We start from the raw sequence: 12039 nt of genomic DNA on the forward strand, positions 1-12039 counted from the left end.
TGATATCAGTGTTTCTTTGCTCTTTGGATCTGTCTTTAATAGCTTTCTTCCATAGCAGACTGCTTTTCATTACTACTTAAAATAGACATTACTGCTAAAGTTAGTACCTTTCATGGTATTTTTCCCTTCCAGCAAGGCTACTATTAATCCTTAAATTTAAAATGTTCTGGTTTTGTCTGACATCGCAGTCACATCTATCTTTTTTGAGAACTTGACAATAATACAGCCAAGGATAACCACTTACTTGTGAAAGAATGGAGCTGAAAATGAACTCCTACCTTGTAGCAGGAAATCAGCTACCAGCTGGTCAGTCCTGAACACTGCTGTGAAGACTGGACAGTTGCACTACTGTCACACTGATGCTACAAGCCAGCTGAACTCTGTAGTCACATAGTGGGGCATACCTGAAATATTGGAGATGCAGCATAAGCTTATTTCTTATTGAGTATCATGCATCCAAGAATAAATTTCACTTTGAATTGTCCCAGTGACTCACTAACACCCCGAAGCAATAAGGTACTGTGTATTCTGGAGCTCACCAGAGCTGCTGTATCCACATCTTTACAGATGGACACCTACATAAGCTGAAAATTGTGTGAAAATACCAGGTCCCCCCAAACGTTGTGTTTTCCTGCTGATTTGTGTTTATTCAACAGAAAGAGCCAAGCAGACAATGTGACCTACAAGCTCTGCTTAGTGAATTCTCATCTTACTGACATTTCTTAGTTTGGTAATCCTAGCTGCTCCTCAGGGACTCTGGGCTTAATATTCAGTGTCTCATCTTGTAGGATCTGAGGCCTAAACCTCAGATAAAACCTCAAGAATGTACTTCCTCAGGAATATAAAAGCTGAAGAAGCCTGGAAATAAGTGGTGATGAAACAGACATTGAAAAGAAAATACAGTGGGTGTTTGTATTGTTACTTGTAGGAAACTCTTAGGAACTTAGCCTTGTGAATGGAAGAGCATTTCTTGAAGAAGTGGAGTATGACTCTCTTGTTCAAAAGTATTGGTTGACGTAAGTGGGAATATTCCAATTATTCTTTTTTTTCTATTGAAAATCTATTGAAAATCAAAAATTGAAAATTTCTATTTCTATTCTTTTTTTCTATCATCTCTTCATCAGAAAGAGGCAAAGGAGAGCTGACACAGCCTCTGCATCCATAGCTAGCTCCTTCCCAAAGGCCTCACACGGCCGCAAAGCACACTAAAGGCTTCCCCAGCCCCTGCTATCTGGTAATAGGATGCCTGAGGTGACAGCTGGAGCAGCACAGACAACAGCCATCTCCTTTCCTGCCATGGTAAGACTTCAGAAAAAGTTCCTTGTGAATGTGTCCTGCCTTTCAGGTCTAGCAACAGTATTTTAATATTTGTAAAATTAAGTCACACCGTGGCATTTCAAACTAGCACCTAGGTATCCTTCTGTACTACAACAACATTAATAAGGCTACTACCAAACCTTGGTGGTCAGGGTAGTTTTTGCTACTCTTCCTTTGAATAGTTTACTGGGAGTCAGAAGCTATTAAATGATAAAGGGCTAAACAGAATGAATGTGGCACCAGCAGCTAAAGATTCAGACATCAAAGAGAGAAGATTAGAAATAACTGGATGATGTTAAAAACAGCAAAGTGATTGTTTCCATAGCAGAAAAACTTTCTGACACAAAATATATCAGCATATAGAACTAGTTCCTGGGGGAAACACTGGCAGCCCACTGACTGAACAGTCCAAGAGGTTTATGGAAATTCAGAGTGAGACAGAAGAACACTTGTTGAAAGTCATCTAAGCACTTGCCATTTGTAACTTCTGGCTGACATTCTCTGCCACGGGAGTATAACTTCTGAACAAGTTGTAATTAGAAAGCAACACAGAGCACAGAAATTATTCTTATTTCAGTCATTTCGAAGGGCACTTTTAATTGGCATTATTCAAATGCAAATGCCCTCAGATATGAATAACAACACAGTTTTAAACTCTCTCCCAAATTATTCCAAGTTTCTCAGTGAGATTCTTTCAGAATGGGCAACTTATATCCTGCTGCCCATTTAAAATAATAAGAGAGAGAAACTTTGGTTAATTCTGAGCTAAATCTTACTGAAACTCCTTTGTAATGAAAAATGGAGAAGTAGCTCAAGAAAGGAATCGGTGAATCATCAACAGCAAGAGTGCTGGAAAACCAACCTTCAACACGTTCAAAAGACTCTGAGCACTGGGATGTGTGTATAGGTATCTATACAGAGTTCTGAAAAGAATGAACATTCGCTCTCAGGGTTGGTCTGGTAGGAGAGCAGAGAGCTGCTGTTTGTATAGCTCTTGCACCTGAAGGAGCTGTGACTGAATAAAATTCATCAAGGATGCATGGTACTGAGAGCAGTTTCTGCACTTAATTGAAATAAAGCATTCTTCCATTAGTCACTCATGCCAAAAGGATAATAATGCTTAAAAAAAAAAATCCTTATTTTGCAGAGATCTCACTATTACTTAGGCAGTTCCTAACTTCCAAGTAAGACATTTCTGCTGGATATTTCTTTGCAACATAGAATGCAGTGACTTTGAGCAACGATTTTCTCTTATCATAAAATATTCTATGTATATATTAGCAAAATTGTTTCATACTCAGGAAGTGTGACAGTACTGACATTTTGTCCTAGGTAGGAATACGTACTCCTGGAACGTATAATTTCACATAGGTCTGCTGAGGAGGGAGCAAAGATGTGTGAGACAAGCAAGATTTGTGTTGCAACTCATACTTCACTGAAATTTAATTTACTGGTTGGTGGATATTTTCCAATTATGTGAAAATGGACGTGTGCAGTGGAGCACACGGCGCATGTTACGAACAGCATGTGTCTTAGTGTCAGCTAAGGACATACACTTATTTGTGTTTAGTGGAAATCTAAACCTCTAGCATCTTGAAACAAAACCATCTTGGTGGCTTCAGCAGCTGGAGATAGTTACTGTGCTTCTGAAGCAGGCTATGAAATTTCTGACAGAGAGGAATCGGCACTGTCAGACCTGCTTCAGCCATCGAGGAACACTGAAGGCTGTACTTCTCCCACTTCAGGCACTTATCAGCTCAACAGTGTTACAGGGTCTGAGATGCACATCTTTTCCCTTAATTTGCTTTTCCTTTTGCCTTGGGATAAGCCCCCTCTAGAATGCCGTTTCTTCCAAAAACGATCTCTGAAGGAAACTGAAAACAGACCAGTCACCTGCAACAACTTTGTACTGTCTTAATATCGTATTTATAGCATAGCCAACACATCCTCCTAAAGGCTGAAGAAACAAGCCTTTACACCAGGTTTTTGCAGCACTTTTAGGTAATCTCTGAATTTATAAATAAATAAATAAAAAGGGATGCTTTATAGATTGAGTTCACAGAACCTTCCCAATTTGCTCCCCCTCTTTTGATTCACAGATCCTGTGGTTGGCAGTCACCTCCAGCCCCAAACTCACGTCATCCCACCCAATATTGCCTTTGCCAGACTTTTCATGGGGAAAGCTCCTGCACTCCTGGGAACACAGGCTGGGTCTCCCTCCAGTTCTCCCTTTCCCCAAGACACTGCTTTATTCCTCTCCATTAACCACTGCAAAATCTCTTACAGAAAGAACTGGGATTTGGTTACGATGCATCACACAGAGCTAGGAACATGAGCCAGCACAGCTCATCGAGCTTCATCTCAGCACTTCATTATAAATAATCACAACGGGAGTTGGAATAGTGACCCTATTTTGGGCTCCAAATAAAATAAATAATCTCTGAGGTTTTAGGAAGTTAGGGCTGAAATTTATATTTAACTAATCAGTGAGGCAATTTTTGCAGGCAAATACTGTTTTCAAAGCCAGACCTAACCACCTCCAAAATATCTGAAACTGTTATTTTGGTTAAGGGATGCTTCTAATAACAACCAGTAAATTTGAAGAATAACAAAGCAATTTTAGCAATACAGGCACCTGTTTATTCTCAGTATTCTTCTCTCTGTAATGAGATTCTTATTTCAAGGTTGGCTCTTTGGTTCAGTGGCATTGAGTGCCTTAGAAATGCCTCCAACTGGCATGTTTAGCAATGAAAATCAGCCTGTGGCACTGAGCGGTTTGTACAGGAGCTGCCTTTATTCGTGCCCTCCACTCATTTAAAAGACCTCCACATTTCTATTTCATCACATTTGAAAGACAAATGAATTTCACATTAGATCAATATCCATGAGCAATTAAAATAAATATGAACCAAACACTGTTATCTCTCTATTAGAAAACTGGAGTATCATTGCTTTGGTAACAGAAGTAATGGTCCCATAATTGACACAGGATAGATAGCTGGAAAGGAAAATAATGAAGTTGCCCAGGGTGAATTTGAAGCAGCAAAGACTTTTAACTAAAGACAAAATAATTTGAAAGTTTTAGCTAAGAAATAATGGGAAAATGAACTGAACACTACCACAGAAATAGCTCTTGCAGGCTTAGATAAAAAATAGAGCAATTGAGACTTGAAGACAACATTGGCACTGATTATAAAAGTAGAGACAGAAAATTAGAGAAAATGACAAAATGTGATGCATAGATACTGCCCTCTTTCAAGTCACTGTTTTCCATGGAATTGTTCAAGAACTAAAGCGTGAGTTGGGAAAGAGGGTGAAGAAATGAGATTGCATCACTGTGGAATAAATCTTCTTTTACTGAAGAGTAAATCATCTCTAGATTCATGCTTTCCTGTGGTGCTAGGGTACATAAACAGTTATCTGCACCTTTCTGTTTCTTCCCAGCCTGGGGTAGAAATACAGGCAATGTGTCCAAGCCCTGTACATGTGCATCACCACCGCTTAACACATCCATGGCAAGTCCCCAGGCAAAGCGTTTAGCATCATGTACAGCAATGCTAGCTGGCAACAAATGTACAAATGAACAGAATGCATACTTTGTAGCCTGATCTGATGAATTTATCACGTAGGGGCAGTTCAATGGAGTGGCTGATCTGAGGACAGAGAGTGGCATTTCTCTGCAACCCTCAGTTAAAACTGCCAAAGAATGAAAATAATCAGGTAGATCACTGTATTAATCTCTGCTCTTTTTTACATGGACAAATTTCTAAGAAAGTAAGAGTAACCTCAGAAATGATGTGTATGGATGGCATCTCTAAATCTGATACTGGGACCAGTAGGATTCATTCACACTGTCACCACCATTTCACTTATCGCATCCCAGTTTTTCAGCCAGCTAAATCCTTTAAACAAATCAGGAAGAGAAGCAGAATTGTATAAGCAAAGTGTTGTTCTGCACTCCGCAGCCATTTTGCAAACACACAGATATCAATGCCAAACGTGTGAGCATTGTAACTGAGGTGTCTTGGCTGTAATCCCACTTGAAAATAGGGTGGTTCAGTCACAGACCTGGTGCTTGGCTGTGCAATACCCAGTCTGAGTGGGATACAAAGGTGATTTCATTCTCCCTACAAGCATTCTTACTCAGGAGTAAATCATCATCTTCTGTAAGAGAAAACAGCCTCAGAGATTCCTTGTTCTCTGCCTGCTTCCTAACAGGCTCTGCAGCTCAGCAGGAAACTACAGGGTACACTTCACTAGGCAGAGCAAAGTGGCCTCGGGCTGCAGCTCCGTCCCATACTCATCACTCTGCACTCTCCCAGGGAGAGCATTCTACACTTTCATTTTTGCACTCCTGCAAGCAGCAATGTGTGTGTGCATGTAGGGGAAGATAGCAGAAGCTCTGACTTCAGCAGAATCAAGTAGGCATCTTCCCCAGACTGCTGTTGTGCTGGAGATGTTAGTAAGTGCATCAAGCAAGAAAAACACCTCCAAGCTACTGCCACCTCCCCTGTGCCCCCTCTCAAAACCTATGAACTGAAACAGCATAAAGGGCAGCATTTAACATAGGGTAGTAATTCTGGCACATTGTGGTGGTGAGCAGCATCACGCTTAACTTCCTCTTAAGGAATAGCTACTTAAAACAGTAATATTTTTAATCAGCTAGTCCTACTGCCTCCCACTTTCAGCAGGTTGCCCAGTCTTTGCTTACATTTTCATGTGATCCAAAGCTGATTTTCTATTAACTGGTGTAGATGTGCTCGCAGAGGGTAATGTATGTTTAACTCACAACTAAATAGTTGCCAGTGGTGCTATACTGTTTTTAGTGGGTGGTGCTCTGTTAAAAGATGAATTTAAAACCATCAGCAATACCCGCAATCAAATGTATATCTAATACATGTATATAACAGAAATATCCTTTCCTACAACATTCGATGAAGATCTCAGATGAAAGTTTCTGACCTTTCACTTCATAATGTAGGTATCACAGCATCCTACAGTATCTGCTCATTTAGTATTAAAATGGATTGAAGACAATTACTAATAACCGCATAATTTGCTCCTCCCTCTTCTCTCCACTCTTTTTAATATCCATTAAAACACTTCATATAAATTTTTTCCTTAGTTGTTTCTATCCCAAGGTTAAATCTTCCTATTTCCTCCCAGGAGATGAAATGGAGTTTTGAAATAAGCAGCGCTGGTTGAAGGATTGCAGCAAGGTTGGATGGACAATTAAGATAATGGCTGGATTACCCAGCTGAATAATCATTTAGATAATGGTTGCTGTCTTGGAACATTTTATAAGGTATGGAATAAAAGGAAAATAAAAAGGAATTCTCTTTGAATAGATGTTTGGCATGACTAAGTGCTGCAACAGCATATCTGAATGATAAAGGTTGTTCCCTAAGACAAAAGCAGTATTCTTTCATAGAGGAGGATTTAATTTGTCTTTCTTTCCTCCTTCAGATGTTTCAAATGCAAAATGTTGCTTTTTCTTGGGTGCTTAGTTGTTTTTTGAACAAATCTGCTCCAAAAGAAAAAGTGCTTTCACCTCTGCTGTGCCAGAACACGGCAGAAGAAACAAACTGCAGAGTGGATGTACTTGGGAAATCTGTACAGGAGGAACCAATATTTATGCTGCAACACAAGGCAATGAATGACAGCCTTAGGCAGAAAGAATATGGGCTATAAGCTGTGTTAGACCACCTGGCTATCTAAGGACGTGGACTTTCTAGGGCAGGCATCCCTTGATCTGAATGTTTTAATCAAATGATCTTCCATTCTCTGAGAAGCAGGATTCCACACACACTAACTATATTTTTTTTTTCCTCAGACAGCTCAGTTTTAGCCTTTGTGTTTCTTTCACTGCTGCTCTCAATTCACTGGGGTGCCACAGTCATGAATACACTGAGATCTTTAAGTATTTATTACTTTGGCAACACCTTTTGCAGCCCACCAGTTTTCTTAATTAAGTTCATAGATCTGTATTACCTAGCATAAGTTTTGATCCATATTGTTTTCTGAGTTGGTCATGATTTGCTGGCTTTTTACAAAACAGCATTTTACTAGTCAGATTCCTAAACTGTGCTTATTAATACAGGAGGCTCAAATTTATCATAGTTTAAAAATCTGTTATGTTGGACTGGAGGGAAAAGAAAATCATCCTTTTGCTTCATTCTGCAGGAGAACCGAGCCATGCTTCTTATCTAACCTTAACGAGGCAGCAGTCTATCCCCAAATGATATTTTTCTGTAATATTTTAGGCAGAATGTATTGAATGTGCATCCTCTGCAGTACAGATACTAACTAAAGTAAATATTTCAAATGACCTTTGCCAGGCGCTGTGTCTACCAGCAGTATTAATTAAACTTCCATTAAAAAGTCCAGAAAAGATTACATGAAAACCAGGAGTAAGCTCCCTCTGACAGACCTGGGTTGGTTTCAGGTGTCATTTAACTGACAGCACAAGTTATTTGTGACCTGTCATCCTTTTCATTACTCAATCAGAACACTCTCTCTTCTTGCCTTACAACTCCGAACAGGATTGCAGACATCTAGTTCATCAGTAGCAATTTTCCATTTCACTTAGCTTGATGCAAACCATCAGATGCTGTGAAGGTGCTGAGACATCCTCTTTAGCTGGTTGACATTGAACTCCTTGTGGCCATGGGGAAAGTAAAGGAAAACCACTTATACCAAATGATCTCTCTATTAAGCTAAGATTGATTTTTCCACAGCATCTTAAGTCCACCATTTAATATTTGTCCTAACTTTATGATCTTCGACAAGAGAGGTAACTCCTCAAATGCCTGGAAGTATGCCATCATTTTGACTGTAAGAAATGTATTCTATTCTACACATCATTAGTTCAGTCTATAAACTCAACATGCTGTCTTCATGATTTTTCAATAGTACTGAAAAAGGAGAAGAGTGGCTCTCTTTGGCCCTCACACCTCAGGTCAGAATATTTTAACACATACCCTTCTGTCATTGGAAAGCGGCATGATTCAGAAAGACTAAAGTAAAGAAAGCCATACAGCCAAATGAGTGAAATCTCTAGAAACAGTAGAGTGTATGCAGCACAGTACAGCCTTCCTCATGACTTCCACCAAGGAGCCTTCCTTCCCTAGAAGGACCAGTGACAGTGACTCTAACAATGAGATCTTCTTTTAGCTGAAGATGCATTCTGAAATTCTTGTAAGCAAGATTGTTTCTTTGTCATGCAGTGTGTGGACCCAAGTAATATTTGTCAGGAAAGTTCACATTTGCATTACAAAGTTTAAGGAAATAAGGAACAGGAAAGTATACCTCTGTCACTGCCACAGTCTTACATGAGACTTGCCTTTGCTTGTCTCTTATCAAATGGCAGATTTCATGCGCAGGACATTACTGAGCAGCTTTAAGAAGAGACAGAGATGGACAATCCCGTGTAAACTTTGTGAATACTTCTGTCTCAGTTTGCATTCCTAATAAAGTTTTAAACTCAGATTGGAGCAGATTGTAAGCTGAACAGTTCGTCTAATTCATTAAACCAGTGTTTTACATTTTAATTGAAAAGGAGTGTCAAAGCACGCTAAAATTGGATGTGAAGAAAAAAAAAGGGTGAAAACAAAAGCTTTGAGAGACAGATAAACTGCCTCAAGATAGGAAGAATTCAATTCTCCTGTGAATACTCTGGAGAGAAAACCATACTGGAGAGTTTAAATGACTAACTGAACTTAATTTCTTTTGTCACCACTCAGTAAGCAGAGAGAGATTTTTGTTTTTCTCTCCCTTTGTGTATTTATGGAATACTATTCATGGCAATTTAGAAATACTTAGATGTTCTTCTGAGAAGTCTGAATCATTGGCCTTTTAACAATTATTCAGTTTATAAGAGAGGAAATTGAATCAGACCTCCACAGTACTGAGTGACAAATGGAATTTTCTCCTAAGATGATTCCTTGTTGAATCGTGTTGCAATGAAATTATGATTAAACCATGGCAACAAGGAAGTATATGTGTGTAGGGACAACTATTTCACATAAACAGAATGATATCTATATTTTATTTTGATCACAACTAACATACAAATGTTCTCCTGAATGACATCTTGGATCCAATATGGAGATAATTGGGGATTGGTGCTAACGTCTTGTCAAAGTTATGTAGATTCTTTTTGAAAAAGACATCTGGTTTAAGTATTCAGTGCCAAATTAAATCTTATAATGAAAGGAAAGCTGCTGATAGCGCATCCATGAATAATTGAAGGACTTGCCTTCCTCTAGATTTGCATTAGCTCCCAGGATTGAAGGAGCCCAGACTTCAATTTATTTAATAGATCTAATCTTGTTTTTATTTAGTTTCCATTTTTATTGCATTTGTGTGTTCTCTATTCTCATTCATGTTAACATCCTTTCCCTATTGTTACACGCAGAACTGTGTGCATTCCAGCACCAAACCAAAAAGTGCTTGTTTCTGGAGCTTACATTTCCTTAAGAAACACAAATTGGTGAGTTATGAGGGGATTCCACCAAAAATATCTGTACAAGAGCTCTTCAAATGCCAAAATGGCTTTTACAACAAATGACACTAGTCTGTAGGTTTCCTTTTCTTCTAAATGAAGAAACTTCTTGTAACAAGGCCTTTTTACAAGGAAACGTGTTACATTTCACAATCCTTTTTTTAAGTCAAGAAATGGCAGTTATAAGTTAAGCTTTCTTTTCTTTATGCAGACTCAGAATGTGCTACAGCCCAGCAAGTAGATGTTTTCCTTGCGTGTATTAAATCCAATGGCCAAAGACATATTTATTCTCAAGATATATCCTTATCAAAACCTCTGCATGTGATTTTTAAAAGAGCATTTTACCTTAGCAGTAGAGCAACAGAGTCATTTTAGTATTCAAGATGAAAGAAAGCCTGAAGATCATGTGATCAGTGCACACAAACTTACATACACGTATTCAGAGATATAAAATGTACTAATATTATCTTTTATATCTGTTTAGTCTCAGAAAAAGATTGTTAACAGATACCCTTCGTTGTATGCGTGGACCAAGTACAAATGCCAATAGTGGAAGGAATTTCACCTACTTCTAAACACACAGTACTAAAGGAATTACTCTTTATCTGGGGCATTCTCCTGCTTTAACTCAGAGTCAAGAGTGTCAAGAGGAAGAATATTAGATTCATTATACTCTTTAAGAATATGCAAACTTCAGCTTACACTTTAGCTGTTAACCACTGATAAACACAGGCTACATGAACGTGGCACATAAAATTTATATATGTCCTAGCAGCTTTTAAAGAGTATGCTATATACATTATTTAAAGAATAATGACATTAGATCTTCTGTAGCCATTCGGAATGAAGGATTAATTATCCGGGACTTGAAAGTACCTGAATACGCCTACATGGTTTTCTCAGACTTTTTGAGCAGTAATCTAAGAACAGTTTTCCACCTTATTTTTGCAAGTAGCCTTCTCTCCCATAGAAAAAAAAAAGTATAAATGGATTAAGAACAAAGCATTGTTTTATTTCTCTACTTCATCCCACTTCTTTTCATGTAAATTATCAGTTCCAAAAATGGAAAGAAATAGACAGGTAATTCCTAGCTAATAGGCTGATCAAATAGATATTCAGGGTTTTTTCCTTGGTTCATGAGCAATTTGCAGGTGAAAACAAGTTTTCAGTGACTACTTTGTTCAACACTCAATAGAGCGTTTCTATAGAAGATGTTGGAAAGGACTCTGCTCAAAATCACCTGTAATAACAAAGGTGGGACAAGCATGTTTAGTTTTGGACAAGTTGGCTCAAAATCTCTGCTCCTCACCAAGTAGGAATGGGATTCCAAAAAAAGGATGATTATTCTGGTGCATGGGCAATGGGGCGATGCTGGCTTCTCTCTCGTTTCTCAGGAAGGATGCCTACCACTTACACTTCTTTCTGTATGTAGGATAGGAGTCCCAAAGGCAAAATGGCAGAGACACAGAAACATTTACTGTGAAAAATTACATGTTCGTGCCCCTGATCAGAGAGAGGCATAACAGCATGAAAAGGAGATAAACTACCTTGCATTTGCCGAATTTATCACACAAAAAGAGCATTCACAAAGAAGGTTATCACAAAACCAACTGCTTTAGCTACATCAGCAGCAAGTTACCTCCCAGTAAGTATTTGTATCTCAAAGCCTCACCTACTTTCCTGGGAGTTAAGCCATAGCCTCTTCTCCAGATTTGTACAGGCAATCTCAGATATCTCTCTGCTGAATGCCACCGAGTTTTTTAATGCATATATCAGTTCTGTGTGTACAATTTCCTTTTTGTTTTGTATAGGACAGTCTAGGTGCCTTCAAGGGGCTGGGCTAGGACAGACAGTCCTGAAAGATGGGCATCACACCACTGTGATGAGGCCTCATAGGCAGCAGCCTCTCCTTCAGCTGCCTCAGAACTAGTGTGTTGGGCTCTGTGAGCTTTGCCATCCCCAAATCGAGCAGCCGTTTTCATTCCACGTGCCACACCTACATAGAGACATTTGGCAACCTGCTTCTAACATGCTCAGTGTAGACATGTTGCATTAAGCAAAAGCAGAAAACAATGTTTTTGACAGAGCTTGGTTTGATCTTGGCTATTGCCTTCCTGAGCAGATCTGGAGTGCATTGATAAGAGCAGCCTGTCCTTGGGCTGAGAACTGAAGACATGACATTTTTGCTAATGCTCTTAATCTCATTAGATATCTGCCTG

General features: G+C 39.0%; 2 long non-coding RNA genes across 3 annotated transcripts in view; one reads left to right on the plus strand and one right to left on the minus strand.

The window, feature by feature from the left end:
- Nucleotides 1-12039, minus strand: part of LOC128086121 (uncharacterized) — a 185371-nt gene that overhangs the window by 34230 nt on the left and 139102 nt on the right. The window contains exon 4 of the long non-coding RNA XR_008209242.1: nucleotides 279-404. This is a non-coding gene — a long non-coding RNA (uncharacterized LOC128086121). The remainder of the gene's footprint in view (nucleotides 1-278; nucleotides 405-12039) is intronic.
- LOC128086124 (uncharacterized) overlaps nucleotides 1-12039 on the plus strand; it is an 84848-nt gene that overhangs the window by 20452 nt on the left and 52357 nt on the right. The window contains exon 3 of one of the 2 annotated variants that reach the window (XR_008209246.1): nucleotides 1125-1299. The exons of the other annotated variant lie outside the window; for it this stretch is intronic. This is a non-coding gene — a long non-coding RNA (uncharacterized LOC128086124). The remainder of the gene's footprint in view (nucleotides 1-1124; nucleotides 1300-12039) is intronic. 2 annotated transcript variants of the gene reach the window in all.

The sequence above is a fragment of the Tympanuchus pallidicinctus genome, unplaced genomic scaffold, assembly GCF_026119805.1.
Source record: "Tympanuchus pallidicinctus isolate F22 unplaced genomic scaffold, pur_lepc_1.0 scaffold3, whole genome shotgun sequence".
Taxonomy (NCBI): domain Eukaryota; kingdom Metazoa; phylum Chordata; class Aves; order Galliformes; family Phasianidae; genus Tympanuchus; species Tympanuchus pallidicinctus.